Source organism: Podarcis melisellensis, assembly GCF_964234715.1.
Source record: "Podarcis melisellensis genome assembly, chromosome: 5".
Lineage (NCBI taxonomy): Eukaryota > Metazoa > Chordata > Lepidosauria > Squamata > Lacertidae > Podarcis > Podarcis melisellensis.
In genome coordinates this window covers 18,541,449-18,563,556 of record NC_138537.1, presented here as the reverse complement: position 1 = coordinate 18,563,556, position 22,108 = coordinate 18,541,449, and the positions used below count along the sequence as shown (strand labels likewise).

Below are 22,108 nucleotides of genomic sequence, written 5' to 3'. Positions count from 1 at the left end.
TGTCATTCATACATGCAGTGCACTCTCCACCACCACCAAAAGAGTGGTGATTTCAGCAATCCCTAAGTCTTTCTCAGGAGATGCTGCTCTGTGAACTTTGATCATTTGAACATCTGAAGAGGAAAGTAAAGGATGATATCCCTGGAGCATGGAAAATTAAGAATGATTGAAACAAGTATTTTATTAAGATGATTTTTTTCCTCCCTTTGTCCTCTAAGATATTTATATATATATATATATATATATATATATATATATATATATATATATATATATAAAAACCATGGTGGCACCTCCGGATGCTGCACCCCCCTGCAATCCCTACACAGATCTGGCTGACACAGGCCACAAAACCACAGCTCGCCCCTATACACGAAGCCAAGCCAGAGCACAACTAAGTGCAGTACAGCCATCTTCTCAGAAAAACTCCTCACAAAGTTCAAGAGGTCAAGACACAAAGACTTTAGCAACTAATCCACACCTAATGACCCACCTAAGTGGTACTCAGGATATCACTCAAGAAATCACTCAAGATATCCCTCAAGTAATTAAGGAACAAAAGAAGAAAAGGCACACTAGCCTGGGAACTTCCTCTCTGCCCAGAACATTGGAGGCTATACACCACACCCCCTCAACAGTATTTATAGGAACTCAAACACTGAGATCCTGCTCTGTTCCAGTAACAAGAAGCCGAAAGCACCAGCCTGAAGATGACGAGTGAGACCTCGTCGAAACGTCGCCTAGACACCCCAACTTTTACACGGGAAGACACCCGAGGACACCAAAACCTGCATTCCTGTACCCGTGAAAATCTACGAAAGCATATATATATATATATATATATATATATATATATATATATATATATGTACAAATTTCTGTTTCAGAAAAGAATAACTTTATCAGGGCTGTATGTCAAATACATGCTTATGGTTTAGCAACTGCCACTTCATAATGTATTATCAAATGCCAACAGTGCCCTTCAGCTCTCTATATTGGACAAACAGGCCAAACCCTACACCAAAGGATAAATGGACATAAATCTGACACCAGGAATCACAAGACAGAGAAGCCAGTAGGAGAACGCTTCAGTCTCCCAGGGCCTTCAACACAGCTCTCAAAGCAGCTGTCTTATTACAAAAGAATTTCAGAAACAGACTTGAAAGAGAAGTTGCTGAATTACAACTTATCACTAAACTGAAAACTATGGAGAGACCTGGTCTTAATAGAGATATTGGATTCCAGTCTCATTACATATGCTAATCATCTACATACTATCCATTGCTTTTTTCTGTAGGACTAATTGCAGTCATTAACAGTCATCAACAGGTTCACCATACCCCTTGAGTCAATCACCCATCTCCTACTACCCTCCTGAGAAAAACCCCACTCTACCCTCCCACTATATATAAGGGCTTGGTGACTTCTTATATATACCTTTTCAGAGGGAGGGTAGATTCTTTTCCCATAAGTCAAGCAACAGAATGTAACAGTTAGCCCTATTACTGATCTGAATATTTTTCCAGAAATGAAGTGGAGCAAGACACGAGGAGGCTGCCCTAACAGAGAACTGATTTTACTGGATTCTCCAAGGCTGACACTGGAGTACAGAATGTCACCAGGACTGGGACATGTTAGGCTTCTTGGCACAAGTGAAAGAGGTAAAACCTAAGAGTATGAGTTAGGGCACACATTCATGCTCCTGTATATGTGGCATCAAGTGATCATCTGCATGGTCAACCAACATGGAATGTGTAGGTCACTCAAGCTCAATTCAGATAAAACTCTTTACAATGGTTGAAAGTCATCAATCATCAGAACATCAAGTGATGCATGAATCAGTTGTCAGACTATGACAGGGGCTCAGTTTAAAAGAAGGGAAATTGACAGGATGGGAGGGGAGAATCTTGAAAGTGCTAACCAACCAGAAGCCCAAACACTACCAGAAAAAAACCACTAAGAGCTGATACAGGATGATAAGACCATCAATCTCTTGCAGCACCTAGAACATTCTGTGCAGTCCTTGTAGTCTTTATCTAGTTATAGAGCCAATGGAGGGCCTGATCTAGAGCTGAAGAGGCTGTGTCTTCCTTTGGTGACCCAACCCAAGAAGCTCCATGTCTGCATGTGGGCCATATGATACATAATGAATGCTGCAGTCCTGCAGTACCCAATGGGTGAAAGGTGTAAATAGATATAATCTGGCAAGTTTTTTGTCATCTATCAACAGAGTTGTGGGTGTAATTATTGATTGTAGTGTGATGCAATTTCTTGCAATATCAAGGAATGGCAACAACACTGGGACAAAATGAATTGCTTGGATGAATATGTGGGTAAATTGTGCAAGGACTCTGGCCCCCAAAGTCTGGATGCTCACAGTCCCATCCCACAAACAGCAATATGCCCCTCATGTTGCAATCCCTCCAGAACATGGACAAGAAAGGTCTATTAATTTAGTGTGATGCCTCCCAGCAGCAGTGAGGATGGAGATCAGCCAGCAATGGAAAAACAGAAATATATCATGGTAATCGAGAATATGGAGCATTGGCTCATTGGAACAATGTATACAAGGAGCTTAGCTAATGAGGACTATTTCTTGACATTTACATTTCATTTCTGTTTTTGTTAAGAAGAGTGGGGAGAAAATGAGATTGCCACCGGCTTATAGTTAGAACTATGGGTAACTACCTTCTGCACGTCTGTCTTTGACTGCATTTGAATGTTAGACATTTGCTCTAGACTTTATATTGCTGTGCCAATCATCAAGAATCTTCTCTTTGGGATCTACATAGAATATGCTTTTTCATTTTTCAGTTGCTGACTGTAAAAGCAACTGGTAATGCAATTTCATTTCAGTGCCAAGGTAGACCACTCTCCTCAAAAGAGCCATCTGTTTCCAGTTTCCACTTCTTGCATCTGATATGCATCCTGTCACTGATTTGGAAAAAAACCACCCTTATTTTCTTGACACCAGTCTTGTTACATTTTCGCCCAAGGCCAGCTCAAGGGTTTTTTATAAACATGTACAAGATGGACCACATCCAAAGGTCTCCTTGCTACCTTTGGGGCTGGCCTTAACCAAACCAAATGCTCAGTAGAAATCTTTAGTAGATTTCTTACATCACTGAACCACTGCTGTTTTACTGGCACAGTTTTCAATCAGTGTAATAATTGAAAGCACAGGGAGAGGAGACCAAACACTGATGTTCTTTTACTAAGTTCTATAGAGTTTGTTGATTTTTTTATTTTAAATAAAGTGGGCTCATTTCAGTATTTTGTAGCACGCATTTTTGTCTCTTTTCCAAGTTCTTGTCATCTGCAAGGACACCGAAGGTGCCCATCAAAGGGCAGAAGCAGTACTTACTTAGCTGTAAGTTTTGGATCGATATGATCTAAATTATAATGCATTCTGCTATTGCAGTGCTGAAACAGTTGGAGGCATGCCAGCTTTAAATTTATTATACTTTTGCCATGTCCACTATAATCTTAACGATTGGAGGGCCTGGAAAGAAGCATGCCCACATGTTATGATTTGAGCACAAGCCAACATTCAAATGCATATAGGACTGGTTCTACACAGCTGCTGCTTCTGTATGCCATAACCCCCTTTCACATTCTCTTTGTTCAAATGTTATCAGAGAGAATGGGTGGCAGCTGGATCTCCTCCAGGTTTCAGGAGGCCTCTGGCAAAGGACCATCTTATGGGCCTCCTTCAGTATCCAATGGATGCCCCTAACTTTCAAAGGTACCCATTGACTAGCGCTGCCATATGTCCAGATTTTCCCAGATGTTACCAGGATTTCAAAGGCGAAATTGACATCTGGAGGGAATTTCTGAAATGTGGTGCTTTGTCCTGGATCTCAGGCAAGTCAATTGAAAAATTGCGCTCTTTGGGTGTTTTAAAAAAACTCAACAACTTTGGAGCTTTTCTAAAAAAATGCTCCCCAACAAAAGTGTCCCAAAACGTAGCAATCTTAGGCACAAGAAGCTGGTGTAAAGCAACTTGATGTAAGTTAAGCCAGTGTGAAGTTACAGCAGATTCAATCCCCATTCATCAGTAAGGCTGTTGCTGTCCTGTCCAAGCCTAGCAGAGGAAACATAAGCCTTGGAGGCTTATGTTCTATGCCGGATTGCCAGGTCGGGTGACCAAACTTAATAATAATAATAATAATAATAATAATAATAATAATAATAATAATTTATTTACACCCCACCCATCTGGCTGGGCTTCCCCAGCCACTCTGGGCGGCTTCCAAAAACAATATTAAAATACTGTACTACATCAAACATTAAAAGCCTCCCTAAACAGGGCTGCCTTCAGATGTCTTCTAAAAGTCCGGTAGTTGTTGTTCTCTTTGACATCTGGTGGGAGGGCATTCCACTGGGAGGGCGCCACTACCGAGAAGGCCCTCTGCCTGGTTCCCCTGTAACTTGGCTTCTCGCAGTGAGGGAACCACCAGAAGGCCCTCCTTCAGATATACTGGACCGAGGCCATTTAGGGCTTTAAAGGTCAGCACCAACACTTTGAATTGTGCTCAGAAACGTAGCCTTGTCTTGCCCCAGCCATGCCCCCATCTCTACTCAGCCAGCTTTGCCTTCCCCAAAGGGGGAAGACTTATAAAGGTTTCTACACCTTCCTCCTCCTGTGGTGACCCATGGGAAAGTTTTCTTCCATGGGCCTATGCAGGGATCATGAGGTGTGCAGAACTCTGTCACCGTTTGCTTCTCATTGGCCCATGCACCACCAGGCAAATGCGTCAAAGGGCTTAATTTGGCCCAGAATGAGGCTTGTCAGTTAAGCAACTATTACAATAGCAGCAGCTGCACAATCGCTTTCCCATCCAGTTCACAGCATCCCTGTTTCATTAATAACCTTTGTGTTATTAATCTATCCTTTGTCCCCTAAACTGCTCTGCAAATCCATCTAGTGATGGAAGAACTAGATTATACATTCAGATTTCTTGGTTGGCTGTAACTTACTAGTAAACCCACAGGTCCCTTGTTGACTATGTATCTAAAGAAATCTCTTGTGTATTGTTTATGCCCCAAAGTGTGTGAAATATCATATACTGTGTGGGAAATTCATCACAGCTTCTGGTATAAAAGTTTCTAATAGCTTTCTAATGCAAATGTTGTGTTTCTGACGCAAACGACCAAACACCCTGAATTCATCTAGGGCACATAGGAATTTCCAGGGTGTAACTAATAATAAAATTGAATATTATGTAACCCCAAATGCATATGTTATATGTAATAAAAAGCAAATTAGGAATGAACAGCGTTCTGTTTGGGTAAAATAAGTATTAATCAAACGCCTGTTCCGAAGTTCCCTTGTTTCATTTGTCAGTACACGAAATCTCTCACATCTATAAAAGCTCAAGGTTTCTGTTTTGCTTTTGGCTACTGTAACATTTATCTGCAACCAAAGTAAAAATCAGTTCACACTGTAGAAAGGTGTTTGTTGTGTATGCACAAATGTTAGAAGCTGCAAACAACACAAAGGGTGAAGTAGAAAAGAAGAAGAAGAAGAAGAAGAAGAAGAAGAAGAAGAAGAAGAAGAAGAAGAAGAAGAAGAAGAAGAAGAGTAGTAGTAGTAGTAGTAGTAGTAGTAGTAGTTTGGATTTGATATCCCGCCTTTCACTCCCTTTAAGGAGTCTCAAAGCGGCTAACATTCTCCTTTCCCTTCCTCCCCCACAACAAACACTCTGTGAGGTGAGTGGGGCTGAGAGACTTCAAAGAAGTGTGACTGGCCCAAGGTCACCTAGCAGCTGCATGTGGAGGAGCGGAGACGCGAACCCAGTTCACCAGATTACGAGTCTACCGCTCTTAACCACTACACCACACTGGCTCTCAAAGTGTGTTGATAAGCATGTAATAATCTTATGTGTAGGAACCACAGTCAAGCAGAATATTTCTCATGCAGAAGATTTCCATGTGTTCACAAACACACTTTTCTAACTTTTATGGAAAGGGCCCAAATTCAAATTTTGGTGACTGGGACAGAAACCCCAAATCCCCCCTCCCCCGAGTGTGAAACAATCTTTATTTCTGTTTCTGATGTGCAGGCTTGGAGGGCCTTTGCTTATGTAGCCAAACAGTGCCAGGAACACACATGAGGGAGGTATTAGCATGGAAAACTGGATAGGAGAGAGTGGAATAGTGTAGCTGAAATCCGGAACTGCAGAACTCTGCACTGCACCATTTTGTTGCAGTTCCCCGTTGTCTTTCATAAAAGGCAGTGTGGTCCAGCGCTTAGAGTGTCATGCTAGGCCCTGGGAAATCAAGCTACAAACACCCACCCAGGCATGAGCCTGACTGGGTGACCTTGGGCCTGTCACTATCTCTTAGCTTAATGTGCCTCAATGCGAGGATAAAATATGGGCGGGGATGTGTGTGCACCAACTTGAGCTCATTGGAAGAACGATAGGATAGACGTTTGCCAACAATGAGATGCACTTGCTCCTCGGGACTACGAGGGAATCTTGCCTGTGGCAGGACTATTTATAACAACACTGCCTCCTGCCTCCAGCATGTGTTTCCTAGCACAGACCTTTGCTATTAGAGGAAGAAAGGAACCAACAGCATAATCCCGGCCCCCACCAAACATCTTGCTGCAAAACCTGCCTATCCGAATACTTCCAAGCCAAAGCACGCTATCCATCTCTGTGAATTGTTCCCAGTCCCTGAGGTTTATCCAGTGAATTATGCAGGCTCCCTTCGTGTAGAACTTTATTAATAGCTTTCTGACAATTCAAATAAATTACATCATGTGAACTGTCATTATCACTCTTATCCATAACCTCCTCAAAATGTCAAGGAGGTTAGCCAGGTATGCTCTTCCTCCAAGTTAAATGGTTTCAAATTACATTATCACCACTCCATCCCATATCGCCCTTCACTGTGGGCTTAATTATTTTACATGTCATAAGACTAGAACTGGCTAGTCCAGGTATTGTTTTAAGTTATATCATTAAGACTAGGCAGGTTCCTTTGTAAATCCATTTTTTAAAAACCCCATAAGTTTCTTTCCTTTACTTGTAAGCCACTTAGAAGCCGCTTCAGCCATTAAGCCGCATGTGCATTTAGTAATAGTAATGCTAACAATAGTTTCTTTAAAGCCTCTTTCTATAACAACAAAAATGGCTCCCGTTTATGCAGAAAGATAAATCAAATTTGCTATCGCAAGATGTAGTGATGTGCAGTATCTGAGACAGCTTAAAAAGATTGAACAAAATTCATGGTTGATAAGTTTATCGATGACTATGGCCATTGCTTTGTTGTAATGTACAATGTGCTGTCACTAGATTTTTGCCTATGGTAGCCATTTTGTGCTGGCATCCATTGCAGTTTTATCAAGTTGATCAGTGACATGTCAGTTTTTACCAACAAGCACTGGCTCTATGAAACCTCCATCTTCAGGGACAGTATTCTGGCTTTAATACCTGCATGTGACCTTCCTAGAGTCATGTGACTAGCCACTTGAGAAGTGTGTTGCCAGGCTACACGGGTCTGATTCAGTATAGTTGTCCCTATCCATATTGAAAATGCATAGGGTCTCTTTCTTTTCATCCGCACAAAGGCTCGCAATGCCACAATGAATGTGTTTTTAAGGTGCCGCAAGTCTATTTCTGCAACAGATTTAACTCACCTATATTCTTCTAGATATAGGTATTTCAAGCTCAGAACAGTAGAACTCATTTCATGTTGTTTACACTGAACAGATAAGAGTGGTTGAATAGGATGTAAATAGAATTCCATCTGCAAACTGAAAGGATTTACATTTGGAAGCAGTTCAGAAAAATTGCACAAACAATTGCTCCATGTTCAGTATAGTTGAGTATCTGCAAAGCCTATAGACTTTTCTCTTTAGATTGTGGTTGAGCAATCAAATGTGAATGCTATCAGCAGCCAGGCATACTTCCTTTCTCAATCCAGCATAAGTGGTGTTGAATCAAAGCAAAACACTGCATTTAGGAACATGCAAGGCAATTTAAAGAAAGGTTTGGATGCCCTGACCACAAACTCATGTAGAAGTTGTTATAACATATTTTGTGTGGAGTCTGAATTGCTCCCCCCACATGTGCAGCCATTTTTTGATGGATGAGACCAAAAAAGGATTCTTGGCCTCACGTCTGACACAGTTGGATGGCTGTTTCTCCTTAGATCTTAGCAAATATTAGCATATTTAAACCCTGCAGAATCTGTACTGTGAATATTTCTCTAGCTTTGATCCCAGAGCAGTTTGAATGTGCACAGGGATTCTATGTCACTACATCCACTTAGTCACTACTTTTTAGATGTGCAACTGTCATGTGTGCAAAATGGCATAGATTTGATTTTTTTCTGCAGGCAAATTTGATTCCTCCTCAAATTAATTTCTGTTCTACACACACAAGAAATACCTTTAAACTTATTGAAACTTGGCTTCTCTCCTAATTACTTCATATTTCCCAAATCAGATAATCTAGAGATATGTGGAGGACCATTTCCCATCACCTCAAGACATTGTATTACCCCTTAAAATTATTTGTGATTTCTTTCCTATATATATTTAAAAAACAACAATGGTTTTTTCAAGATAGCAAAGGTGAAAATCAACAATTTCAATAGGTCTATGCTGAGTAAAACACAGCTGACTACCACCCACATAACTGAATGCCCAGACCTAGGAAGGAGAATTCCTGCAAATACTTTGGAAGTGGAACAGTGTAGTTATTGCTAACAGAATGCTTATTTCTTTTAAGAGCTCACATCCAACTCTCCCTCCCCCCCCCCCATAATCACTTTACAAAAGCTAATAAAGGCTGGATTAAGCTACAGCTTTGAAGAACTCATCTCAAAAGGAACCCTGAAACACTGTCTAAAAGCAATAATATCAGTATTAGAAGCTGAAAAATTATGCCAAAAGATCTAGGTCAGTGCTTTATATATATATTCAAAACAATAGTACTGATGCCAAAAATATCCAGTGTCCGAAAGAAGCCTCAGATAGTCTGAGGGTCTTTCGGTCTCCAAGTTTTATGTAAATGTTCATCCTTCTATGTGAGCTTTGATTCACAAGGACTGCTGTCTTAGCAGTTTGCAGTGAGGATTCAGTACTAGATAAAACCTGTATGAATCAGCAAAGGTATTTCCCTTTGTCTGTATAAGAGATGTGTACCAGTCACAAGATTTGACTTGTGTCTGTGGGCTTTGAGAGGGAGCTCTTTGTGTTTTGGAGCTGCTTTGTTTCTTTCCAGTTTGTCTCATTATTCGGGACCAAATTAGGTAGGTTTAATGTAAATCTCCCTCCTTCACATACAAACCCTTCACTGTAAAAGGAAATCAAAAAATGGTGACATTTTTCTCCTTTTCACAGAAGTGAATGAAATTTGAAGGCATTTGAGTATCTCCAGAGTTGAATAAGCTCTTCAAACTATAGGCCGATGCTTCCACACATTCTTATTCTGATTTATTTTCTGCCAGACAGTTTACAATGTGTATTTGTAGCTGTCTCCATGTGAGGGCATGAAAATTGCTAAATTTCAGGATGATAGCTGTAGTAGTTCTTTGGCAACAACAGACATTACCATTCTGAGGCAGGGTAGATATAATTGGATTCACAGGGAGCATTTAAGCTATAGATATCTGGGAAAGACTGGGATGTGGAACATGCCATTCTGCTAGCAAGGACCCAATACCTCAAGAGTCGTGGGGTGGGGCTTCTTCTCCCCACTACAGATATTTTGGAGGTATTTTTCCTCCTCCTCAATTGACTTGCACAGGAGACAGGGTAGTAGTGGGAGAAAAACAGCAAAGAACGCCATGAAAAACAAACTCAAATTTTAAACCTTTCTCCAAATCAATGTGACTGGAGAGGCCACTTGGAAAATAATTCACTTTCATTTGCACAGCACAAAATGAGAAGCTTTTTACCTTTAAAGATGGTACAGAACATGCTAAATAAATAAATAAATAAATAATAAAAATATTGGGGCGGGGCATAAGAAGGGAAGAGCCAAAAAACAACAGTCCAGTTTGATTTCAGCAACCTATCTAGCCATGGAATGCTGATCATCTCTTGGTGGGAAGAATCAGAAATGAGCAGGGGACTAAAATGGCTCAAATCCTGAACAGAAGCATTCTGTGCTGCAACATTTTGTTGCAGCCCCAAATGGTCCCATACAAATATTGAAGTCCATATATACCAGGAGGGCAATTAGATAAAGTAGAGGATTTTGAAGTTAAGTAGCCCTGCATTTTGTGGCCCTGCTTGAAGCACAGCACAGTTGTCAGGATAAGATCAACACTTTAAACTGAACTGTTTAAATCCTCCTTGTGTTGCATTCTAGGTTTCTGAACACCATATGAAAAAGAGGGACAGCATGGCAGTGATGGCAATGTATATGCTTTAGGCCAATATATGTTAATGAATAATTGACCTGCCATAATATGCAATTACAGCAAAACTCCACGCACCATTGTATAATGGCTCTTCCATTAAAACGTCTCTGTCTTTTCTGAATGATGCATTGCATTGCTTCAGACACCACTTGTCTTAGAATCTTTGCGAACTGTTCTGCTGATGATACCAATTTGTGTCATGAATTCTTTGTGGGTTGGGGTTATCATTAATGCATGGCCAACCAGTGATGACCCAGGAAGGCCTTGGAATCCAATTCAGCACATGACAAACGAGCACTTTGCCTACCAGGTTTCCTAGATGCCTTCATTGTGTATAGTGCTATACAAAATGCTTCATTGTGCAATAGTGAAGATCAACAAATTATTTCTGTCAGAAAACTTCTAAAGGAAAAACTAAAAGTGCTATCTTAGACATGTTGGCTCAGAAGTAATATCCACAGAGTTCATTGAGGCTTCCTTCAAGAAAAGTGTATATAACATCGCACCCCAAGTCATCTGCTTCCCACAAGTATAACACATTAATACATGCTAATGGAGGAGTGTGCAACCTCCAACCTGTGAGCAGAATGAGGCCCTCAAAGCATTTCTGTCTGGTTCTTAGGACTCTGCCCAGGTCACGTCTCTCAGTGAACAGCTGTGGGATCTTTTTGAGTGATTTTATCTGGCTAGAATGTGTCCTTGTGGTGTGGTAATGCATCTTCGATTCCTAGATGAAGGACAGAGAGGTGTGGAGGGGGAGTACAGAAAGCCTTGACATTTGGGTGGGTGGACTATTGTCTAATCATGCAGGGGTCAGCAAACTTTTTCAGCAGGGGGCCGGTCCACTGTGAGAGAATGAGAAGGGTGCTGTGAGGGAATGCCCCCCCAAAGCACATCTTCAGGGCTCTGTGATCTTGCATGGGTCATGTGACAAACATGGGAGCATGGAGATGAAGATGTGCTTCCCAGTTTTGGGACTTAACATGTTGGAAGGTATGCTAATGTAAGAAGGTGAAAATTGCATTTCTGGTTGCAAAATGTGAAGAACTGGATTTAGGATTGGAAAAATGAGAAACTAATATAATTAAAATTGATAGATCCTTCCACCCTTATTTGAGATGTACAAGAATGAGAGATGGGATGGGGAAAAGGAGGGAGAAAAGAAGAGAGTAAGGCAATGGATAGAAACACTAAAACAGAGATACCAACTGAAATAAGAGAAACTCCATTTCGGAATTTAGGAGTTTATTTTCATCCCTTCTACAGCACACTTAACATTGCTTATTTTTCCTTTAAAAATAGCACACAAAAAGAACAATGACCAGAAGCTAATCCATTCATTTTAAAATACCCTCAAGAAATATATTTTCCGCAGCTTTACATTTGCCTCTTTTTCTTTTTGCTAAGGGAAGCAATTTCTAAAAGAAGGAGAAATGCTTAGCAGGAGAACAAGAGTGCCTTGAAAAGCTTATACAGAGATAAGTATTTATTATGTCTGTGGCAAGATGATGCATCATTTTGGACCAGTGTCTAATTTCATAAAGAATAAAAATGCATAGACTGATACTAATCCCAAGACTGATGGCAGGTATTTGGACATTCGACCATGTAAGCAAAACTCATGGTATAAAGAAAATAACATGAGAAGATGGTTGTATGTAAGTATGGTTGGATGGATGTGTAGAGCTGCCTTCTACTGGAGGCATTCTGTTAACCTTGGTGAAGGTCGCCCACCCCCGGCCAGTGTGGTGTAGTGGTTAAGAGTGGTAGACTTGTAATCTGGTGAACCGGGTTCACGTCCCCGCTGCTCCACATGTAGCTGCTGGGTGACCTTGGGCTAGTCACACTTCTCTGAAGTCTCTCAGCCTCACTCACCTCACAGAGTGTTTGTTGTGGGGAAGGAAAGGAAAGGAAAGGTGATTGTTAGCCGCTTTGAGACTCCTTAGGGTAGTGATAAAGCGGGATGTCAAATTCAAACTCTTCTTCTTCTTAGTCATTCTCGCAAGCAGGGAGCTCAAAATTAATTTTGGAAATTCTGACAGTGAGAAGTGGAGCTGGACCTACCAATAGGCAAAGTGGTGAGACTATTTGAAAGTCATCATCATTATTTGTAGGAAGTTTCCAATAATAATTATCATTGGAAACGTCCTCCAAATAAGGGGCTTGATTAAAAGGAAGTTAAAAGGCAATGTCAAGAGAGTCAACTAATTCCAAAAGGCTTGTAAGTTGGTGGAATAAAAAATATTGGAAGCTCAACAGCTGTGTGTACCACAGATCAGAAAAAAATACCATAAGGGTCAAGAGGATGCCAGCATGGTTAATCAGCATGGTTAATGAGTCAAAAATGGCAAGCTAAATTGGGGCCTGAGCTTTGAGTTGCGTTGTGACATCTCTTGGTTTTCCGTGGTCGTGTGTGACTGGCCAGGGTGATTTGGGGCTGTGAGGTGGGGGAGGGGGGTTGGTGGCAAATTTCCCAAAGTTCTCCCCCTCCTCTGCATGGTTACATGCTCTGGCTGCATCTACACAGCTAGAAGAAAACTCTGAAAATGCTCTGAAAACAACCGTTGTAAAGCTCACAATGGAAAATTTCATAGAGTTCCCATTTCAGCTCTATAGCACCATCTGCTGTCGCAATGAGTCCTCAATCAAAGTTTCAAATCTCCTGCGGGCTGTGTGTGTGGAGATGTTCCTTCCCCAGTCCTTAAGAAGATACAGCAGCTGTCTCTTAGCAGAGAAATTATACAAATGGTAGCTGACAAGGGTTTTTTTCTCGGGTGCCGTCTGAGCTTTTACCTTTCCACAAGGATTCAGCATGGAATTCAAAATGGATGGCTAGAGTTCATCCTTCCCATTGTGAGCAAAACAGACAGTTAATCCTATCAGGAGAAAAGAGGTTCTTGTTTTTAATGGTCTTCAGAGGGATTTGGTGTCTGACATCTCGGCAGAGCTTTGCTTTGTAATGGCTGTCTTAGTTCATTGCAAAGTTGGACGTTTGCAAGACTGTGACAAATTAGCTCAGTGTACACAGAACTTTGATCATTTTCTGTACAGTACAGCAGGAAAGACCAGAATAGGGTCATTCTAAGTTCTTCTGATCCAAGAAGGAGAACAAAACACACTGGGGGTGTTTTTTAGTGGCAGGATCGCTTTTGTCAGTTCAGAAATGCATCTCACTTATTTCTTCATTGCTCTCAACCATAGCTGCCATGGGAGGTCAACTAAGTCACACCAGAGAGCATCTTTTATCATATGATGATATGATATTTCTGCAAATTGCGCAATTTATGGTTGCTTGTGAAAATGGTCATGTGGTGTACATACAGTCCCCGACAGTGGAAGCAGAGTATAACCCTAGGGCTAGTAACCATGGATAGGCCTATACTCCATGATTTTCCATGCTCCTCTTTTAAAGTCATCCAAGTTTGTGGCTGTCACTCTATCTTGTGGGAGAAAAACTGGGGATTTGTGTGGTCAGGTTTGCACTTTTTGAACGCAAAGTCCTGGATGTTTCATTCACATTCGGTTGAATCATAGCTGCCAAATTTAAAGAATCCCTCATCTGAATTCAGGCTATTCTAACTTGATATGATACTACAGTGGTACCTCTGGTTACGAACTTAATTCATTCCAGAGGTCCGTTCTTAACCTGAAACCGTTCTTAACTTGAGGTACCACTTTAGCTAATGAGGCCTCCTGCTGTCGCTGCGCCGCCAACACACAATTTCTGTTCTCATCCTGAGGTAAAGTTCTTAACCCAAGGTACTACTAACCCAAAGTGTTTGTAACCCAAGGTGTTTCTAACCCAAGGTACCACTGTATAAGCATCTGTGAGAATACGAGACAAAATCCCAGTTTCCCCACCCTAATCAGCAGGTTTCCATGATAAATCTGCCCACTTACTTCAATTTTAGCCAGTTTCCAATAAATGTTTTCACCTCTGATTGTTTCACAAATGGGTCCCCATGGTTCTGCTGCACTGCATGAGTTGCATAGCTGTAAAGCTAACAAAACATTTTTCTTGTGGGTACAGTTTTTACTTACTGCATTTGACATGGGTTAATATGAAAGGATTACCATCAGAGATGCTACGGAATAAAACACAACTCTACTCGCCACCCTCCATGGTGGGCTATGTTGTGCTGCCAGTGTGACAGACAGGAGGAAGGCAACAAGAGCTGCAGGATCAGTATTGCTGCATCATGAACTGGCTGTACCAGCAATAGGTGACGGGGTGGTGCCCAGGTCTGTAACTCACCTCCTCTAGACTGTTCTATGGGCATACATAAATTTCAAGCGAAGCCACAGTGCAGCCTCAGTGGTTGCAGTGACTTCCCTTCCTCCTGACTTTGTTAGAAACATCCTTGCAGTGGGCAATGGACAGCTGCTGGTTCACAGGGATGGATAATTTTTTTAAACCATGATAACTGTCAAACACGTGGTAAGGTTTTTGCCTTCCTCAAAGCGGCATGCATAATTCTGCTGGAATTGTTCCTGTGTCAAGTTCTATCGCAGCTTCAGGAGTTGGCAGGGAATGGATTTGGGCAAAATCCATAGAGGCCTGAGGCAAGGATGCCCCAAGGCCTTGGCTCCATCTCAAGGGACTAAGGCCGGTAGCATTATACCCAGGTTGTGAGTGGGGGCTCACCAGAATGGCCTGGGCCAAAGTGGGTCCCTTCCAGACACTCAGCTCCTCCTTTCTGGTCCCCAGCTGGGGGGTAGGAAAATAGGTTTGCCTACCCTAAATGAATGACAACCCTTATCTACCCTTCAATAAAACAGTGTAAGAATGCAAACAATTGGGTGCAAAAATGATAACATATTACACTGCTGATGGTTCAGCACGAAAGATTTGGAATCGTATGAAGATGATAGTTAGAAGAGAAAGCTTGTCAGAGTCCTGAACACCACTGAATTTATGCATTCTCAATTTCAAAATGGAAACATCAGGGAACATTCTCTTCTGCTAATTTAATAATCTGGAGGCTAGGTTTAGCTTGAGAGCAGCAGAAGAGAGGCTTGGGAGGGGGGAAACACACTGATAAATAATGCTAGTAAGCTTGTCCATTGCTCTAAGAAGGTCATGTTACTCTTGATATGCACAAATCAAGTTACTCATCTCAGATTTAAATTGAAGATGGAAATAATCAGATATGTTCTCTTTTGTGTCCACTGGTAGACTTGTAATGCCATTGGAATGACAATACAAGGGTGACAGAAATACATATTCCGTTTAGATTAGGTCATTATTTTATCTAAGTATTCACAGCACAGGTCATATGAAATGAGATTTTACAGGGTCAAGGGGACTGAGAGTAAAATCAATAAAATTACAGGAGACTGGGAGATTAGTGGGCAAAATTGCATTGCTAAGAACTGTGATCAAAGTTTCTGACAAAAAGGAAGTGTGGGAATAGTACATAAAATGATTGCTTGGGGAGCGTAATGGCAGGCTGTGCAAATTCCTTCATCCAAATGTCATTTTTAACATAGTGTAATAAAGGCAGCAATCCTATGGCAAGATGCACCAGGATGAGCTGCTTAGGATGCAGCAGAACTCTGGCTCAGACAACTGATTCCCAGCTCAGCCAGCACTGAGTCCCCAACCCTGGCTCAGCCCCCCAAAATATGCTCATCCTGGCTCAGCTTGGGCTCAGCCTACCAAACTGAAGCTGGCTGAGCTGAGGTTGAAGGAACAGGTTACCCAAACCTGACTGTGCAGCTCAATGCTCATTGAGCATGAACAGATATTCCTGTTCCTGTACTCTTATCTTGGGGGAAGAAGGTCACCCACTATAGGAGTACTCCTGGCGCCGTCCCCAGGCGCAGGGGTTGACAGGCCTGTCTTGCAAGGTCTGTGCATCAGCGTGGTCAGGATATTTACAACCTATAAGATAAGCCCCAGATCTGCCATCCCGTCTCCACTCGGAACTGACAAAGCCATCCATTAAGCCTTCATGGACTGATAAAGGAGAAGGCTTTGTTTATACAGCTGTTTTGTGTTATACAGCTCAAGCTAATGCATTTTAGCTAATGGTTCCTTGAAGAAGGAATTTGGGAATTTTTGGGGCCTGGTTCAGGTGGCTGCACAGTTAGGTTTGGGTAACCTGTTCCTTCATTGTTAGTACCAAAAAGGGGGGTTCTGGGGTGTGGCAGAGGTGGGAGAAGAGGGTGTGGGGTTATGCTGAATCCTTAACCCATTCAGCTCAGTCATGCAACCTTACAATCTGACATAGAACCCTATTTTAAAGGCTTGTTATCTCTTTGCCAGGTTTACGCAGCCTGGACAGGTTTTCAATCTGGTTTAACTGTATGCTGGCTTAACATACAAGAGCATCCTTTATACCAGCTTTCCGTGCATATGATTGCTAACTTGGTGGCACCACTAAAATATAATTCAGTCCCTTAAATGTGTTGTCCAGGGAATCCAGCTGATGGGTAGGGTTGGGGGAGAGGCAGACTCTGGTGGCTGCTAGAGACTCACGAAAACAAATGAGATGGGTGGAATTAAATTCGAAGGAACACTTGTATGCTTTCTGTCCTACCTTGCTCATAACGTGTGAGAGAATAGCTGACATCCTGTCTCCAACAAAAGTAGAAAGAGCTGCAGCAATAATTTTGCAGAATTGAAAGAAAAGGTCTCTTTATCAGTTTCCTGGAGAGAAACTTTGACTCCAAACAGAACATTGATGCTCATTTTTTGGATAAATTTATGACTTGGGAACAACAGTGATAAGACTTGTTTTCCTCCCAAAGTAGAATCTTGCTCTTTCACTTCAACCTTATCTCCGTAAGATGCACTGGCGGTGGGTGGGAGCGTTATCAAAGGGTTGTAAGCAAGCCCTTCCCTTTCCACATAGGAGTCAGTAAGAAGAAGAAGAAGAAGAAGAGTTTGGATTTGATATCCCGCCTTTCACTCCCTTTAAGGAGTCTCAAAGCGGCTAACATTCTCCTTTCCCTTCCTCCCCCACAGCAAACACTCTGTGAGGTGAGTGGGGCTGAGAGACTTCAAAGAAGTATGACTAGCCCAAGGTCACCCAGCAGCTGCATGTGGAGGAGTGGAGACGCAAACCCGGTTCCCCAGATACGAGACTACCGCTCTTAACCACTACACCACACTGGCTCTAAATATCTAAAAATTCTAAATATCTTTAAACTATAGATTTTGCCCAAGCAAATTGGCACATGTGCCCCATCTTCCTTCACATCACCCTCAAGGTTCATCTCTACACCTTGCTGGATGGGAACAGGTAAGAGATCTCTGTTGCTTGGTGGGTATAAGATACTGGGGGAATTCCACTTTCTATATCTCTCCATTCAGAGAACTGTCCTTATAATTTTGGTTTCAATAATACTGTTCAGTTCATCAATCAATTAGATCTCATATGATTAATTGACTTAAATGATTAGACTCAACGGGTCACCTCCCTCGGCATTAAATGCATTATGTGAAGACACAACTTTATCTACATTTCTATCCGCATCTCGCCAAAAGTTGTGAATTAATAATTGGTTTAAATTTCTGTTTTCAAATATTTTGCAAATATGCATTTTCTTTGGTGGGGGAGACATTATTACTCATAAAAGCTTATATACAATGAAATGTGAAACTCATTTATATATGTCATCCATAAATTTAATGATTTTCTTTGCATTTTCAAGCAATTCAATAGATGCCTTAAGGTTACCTTGTCCTTCTGGGAGGCTCAGAATTTCCTCTAACTTATAATTGCTCGTGATAATAAAATATAACAGCTGAAATATGGAGCAAGATCCTAATCTGAAATATCAAAAAGTGATGCAATATTGTTCCTAAAAAGGGGTGGATGATTATGGGTATTGGTAAGAGGGTATATTAAATATATTTAGTCCACTATGAATCCACATGTGTGGGTTAGTGAACAAAAGAAAAATGACTGGTGCCTGTTTTTGAAAACCATGGCTTGCACATAAAGAGCCCCAGTAGCAGAGTTTAAATCCCATTGTTAGGCAGATTTAGTGAAGCACAGGAATAGGCCTTTAAACCTTCTTTTAACATTTTCCAGCTACTTGAGGCAACTGGCCCCCTTTTCCTCTGATGCAGAGAAACAGGCTACACGCTGAAGTACATTTAAAATATACTTTCCTTACATTGCCCTTAACAGCAACAACAAAAAATGCAAGTAAATGCTCTTAGTTGAAAAATATAGCAAAGGCAGAGAGATCTGTTGAGGCATGTCTAACCCTGTCATTTGCAGCATGAAGGGAGAGGAAGAGGGAGTGGGAGAGGGAGGGAGGTAGGGTGGGAGGGAGGGAGAGAGAGAGAGAGAGAGAGAGAGAGAGAGAGAGAGAGAGAGAGAGAGAGGGGAACAGTGGCCATGCCACTGAGGCAGTGAACAAAATCAAGAAGACAAGACTATCAAGGGAAAAGTTATTTTGAAAGTAATATGCTGTAACTGAACTGCCCTGAGACCTTATGATGAAGGGTGGTTTATAAGTCAAAGAAAGAAAGAAAGAAAATGAGGTGAATTATGTTCAAAATTTTATGAAATTGTCACTAAAGATAATACTACAGTTGCAGAGAAGGTAAATTTTATACCAAGTATCCTATTGGCTTTATTAACTAGAAGTTTCGGCCCAAGTGATAGGCAAGCTCAAACCAAGGGTGCACTGAGGTGAGATGAAAGAAAACTGTATGGTACCTGGAGGCTTTGCTCCACAGGTCAAAGAACAGCTCCAGGGTAGAGGTAATACTAAGGTAAGGCCATGCATGAGAGTTCTACCGTCACTGTCTATGACAGGCATAGGCAAACTCGGCCCTCCAGATGTTTTGGGACTACAACTCCCATCATCTCTAGCTAACAGGACCAGTGGTCAGGGATGATGGGAGTTGTTAATCCAGAATGCGGCAGCTAGACTGGTGACTGGGAGCGGCCGCCGAGACCATATAACACCGGTCTTGAAAGACCTACATTGGCTCCCAGTATGTTTCCGAGCACAATTCTTCTGGCGGTTCCCTCATTGCGAGAAGCAAAGCTACAGGGAACCAGGCGGAGGGCCTTCTCGGCAGTGGCGCCCACCCTGTGGAACGCCCTTCCAGCAGATGTCAAAGCGATAAACAACTACCTGACATTCAGAAGACATCTTAAGGCAGCCCTGTTCAGGGAAGTTTTTAACGTGTGATATTTTACTGTATTTTTGGTTTTTATGGAAGCCGCCCAGAGTGGCTGGGGAGGCCCAGCCAGATGGGCGGGGTATAAATAATAAATTATTATTGTTGTTGCTGTTGTTGTCTCAAAACATCTGGAGGGTTGAGTTTGCCTATGCCTCGTCTATGAGCAACTGGGAATCACACGTGAGCAGACTGCTGTTGCACTCATATCCAGTGGCTGGGAAAACCCAGCCAGATGGGCAAGGTATAAATAATACCCGACAGACATTTGCTGGACTAGATGGGCCATTGGCCTGATCTAGAATGCCCACCTTCTTATGTACTTAAATCATTAAACCATAATTCTTCAACCTTGGCTCTCCAGACATTACTGGGATTCAACTCCCATCCCAGAGCCATGCTAGATGGAGGTGATGGAGGTTATTGAGCAACAACATTTGGTGACCTAAATATGGGGAAGCATAAGTTAAATTCCTAGTGTCACAGCAATTTCTGCTGTTGCCCCTGAACCTTGGGCTTCCCATTCCCCTACCCTATGTGAAGCAGCAGTCATCAGACTCTACCACACTTTACGTGTTTGAATCCTCTGGTTTTCCATTTTTATCCACTTATATATACTTTTCTCTGTTTTTCTCTGTTACTGTGTAATTGGTTTTAGGAATTGCTTGTTTATTTTAGATTGTATGCCACTTAGATTTTTTTAAAAAAATATATTAAGTGGTTTATAAATGCTTTTAAATACTTAAAATATACCTGCCCTATATGCACTGACTATTACAACACCCACAGGTGTACAGGGTATCTGAGCTTAGTATCTCATCATCTCATCAAATTCAACCCAAATAGAATTCCCCCCCCTCTCTCTCCCCCCACACACTATCAGGGTCTGGAAGACTATCACCTTTATCTCTGTACTGGTTTTGCAACCAATATTGATACACAAAGCATAGTGTTACATGTACAATAAAACAACATCATAGCTTGCAGACCAAACTTTGCACCAGAAAGTAGCTGTAGAAATGTGTGTCCCCCCACACCTTGTTTGTGCATGATAAAAAGCAAAGGTTTCTTGTCTACTTCTCTTGGACACAAAGATAATCAAACAGTCCCAATTCTTCTTTGAGAATGCTTTTTCTACAGTAAGCAGGAATCAGCTGCACCTCCAGGGATAGCAGCCGTGATTTATATTTATGAAAGAGCAAAGAACCAAAAAGGAAGGAAGGAAGACAAGAAAAAGTAATCCAAATACAGAGGAATCCCACATTGGGAAGCCTATAACTATTCAGGGGTGTATAATGTACACAGCTTGCATCCAGTAACAGATGCCACTGCACTTACAATTACACCATTGCGCCAATTTATTGGATTTCACAATACATACAAAATATAAGATTACCCGCAGTTCTGCAACCACTGAGCACAACGGAAAGAGTTATGTTCGAGGCAGAAACCCTAACAATCCGGATTTCCTTCCTGAAGGCCCTTTAAATCAAGTCCTTCCTATCAACATCCATCATGGGCTCTAATTTGTTTATTTATTTCATATATATTTCTTTGCTGTGGGAAGAGACAAATGAGCTCAAGTAATGACTCCCTTACACGGAGGAGCCTCTTTGCAGAGGGAGGGAGGAGGGAAAGCTCTTCAGCTGCTCTCTTTATTGATCAGCGGCTAGAAACCTAATGTATTTAATGTATGCCTTGGAGAAATCATGTGTCTGGGAAGCAAAAGAATGAGGCTCAGCATCTGCTTAAAGTCTTTAAGAAATGCTTCAAGTGAAGCGGCGAGATGCTTTGGAGGAGAAGGGGGAACAGAGGTATGCTTGCTCATCCACAAAGGGGGGAAAATTGAAGTAGCCTTGAGAAATGATGCAAAAAGTGCCTGGTCCTTCTAGCAATTTTAACAATGTGATGAATGTAGCCCCTAAGCCTGGTCTAGCTGGTGTAGCGCTCCCATCAGCCCCAGCCAGCATGGCAAATGATCAAGAATGATGGGAGATGTAGGACAACAATATCTGGAGGACACAAGGTTGGCTAGCCTTGCCCTAAACACAGGACCAAGCAGGAAAAAAACCTCACAGAGTGCAAAGGATAGCCTTATCAGAGTCAAGCTGGGCTGAAATGCTCCCCTATTTTCTGTAGGAGCAACAGGGGTTAGGGGACATTCTGAGACTTTCAGGGCAGGCAGATTTTTTTATAATTTTCAGGGGGACTGGTTTTTCTTTTCAATATAAAGATTATAGGAAACTGCCTATAGGAAGTCCATCGAGTCCTTCCATGTTGCAGTTATTAATATTGTGCAGCTTAAAGCAATTGATGCATTGAAAATGGCTCCTTTTAGAATAAAAATTGTCCCGATCCATAAATATTATTCAAGGCTTTAATAACTAGAATTTCTTCAAAAATACAGGTACAAACAATCAAGATACTCCCAGAAATTTGTATAAAGCTTATGCTTATCCAAGCATAGGTTCTTCTTAAATATATTTCACATAATTATGATCAGAGTAAAAATCAAATTTCTGTCCCTTCCATCTCTTGTGTGCATCCAGCCTAAGGCTATGCAGCTCTAGGAAGAGC

The 22,108-nt window shown here is 41.7% G+C and overlaps 1 long non-coding RNA gene across 1 annotated transcript in view; it reads right to left on the bottom strand.

Annotated features, from left to right (window-relative positions):
* LOC309370046 overlaps positions 1–22,108 on the bottom strand; it is a 57,872-nt gene that overhangs the window by 12,159 nt on the left and 23,605 nt on the right. The gene's annotated exons all lie outside the window — the stretch shown is intronic.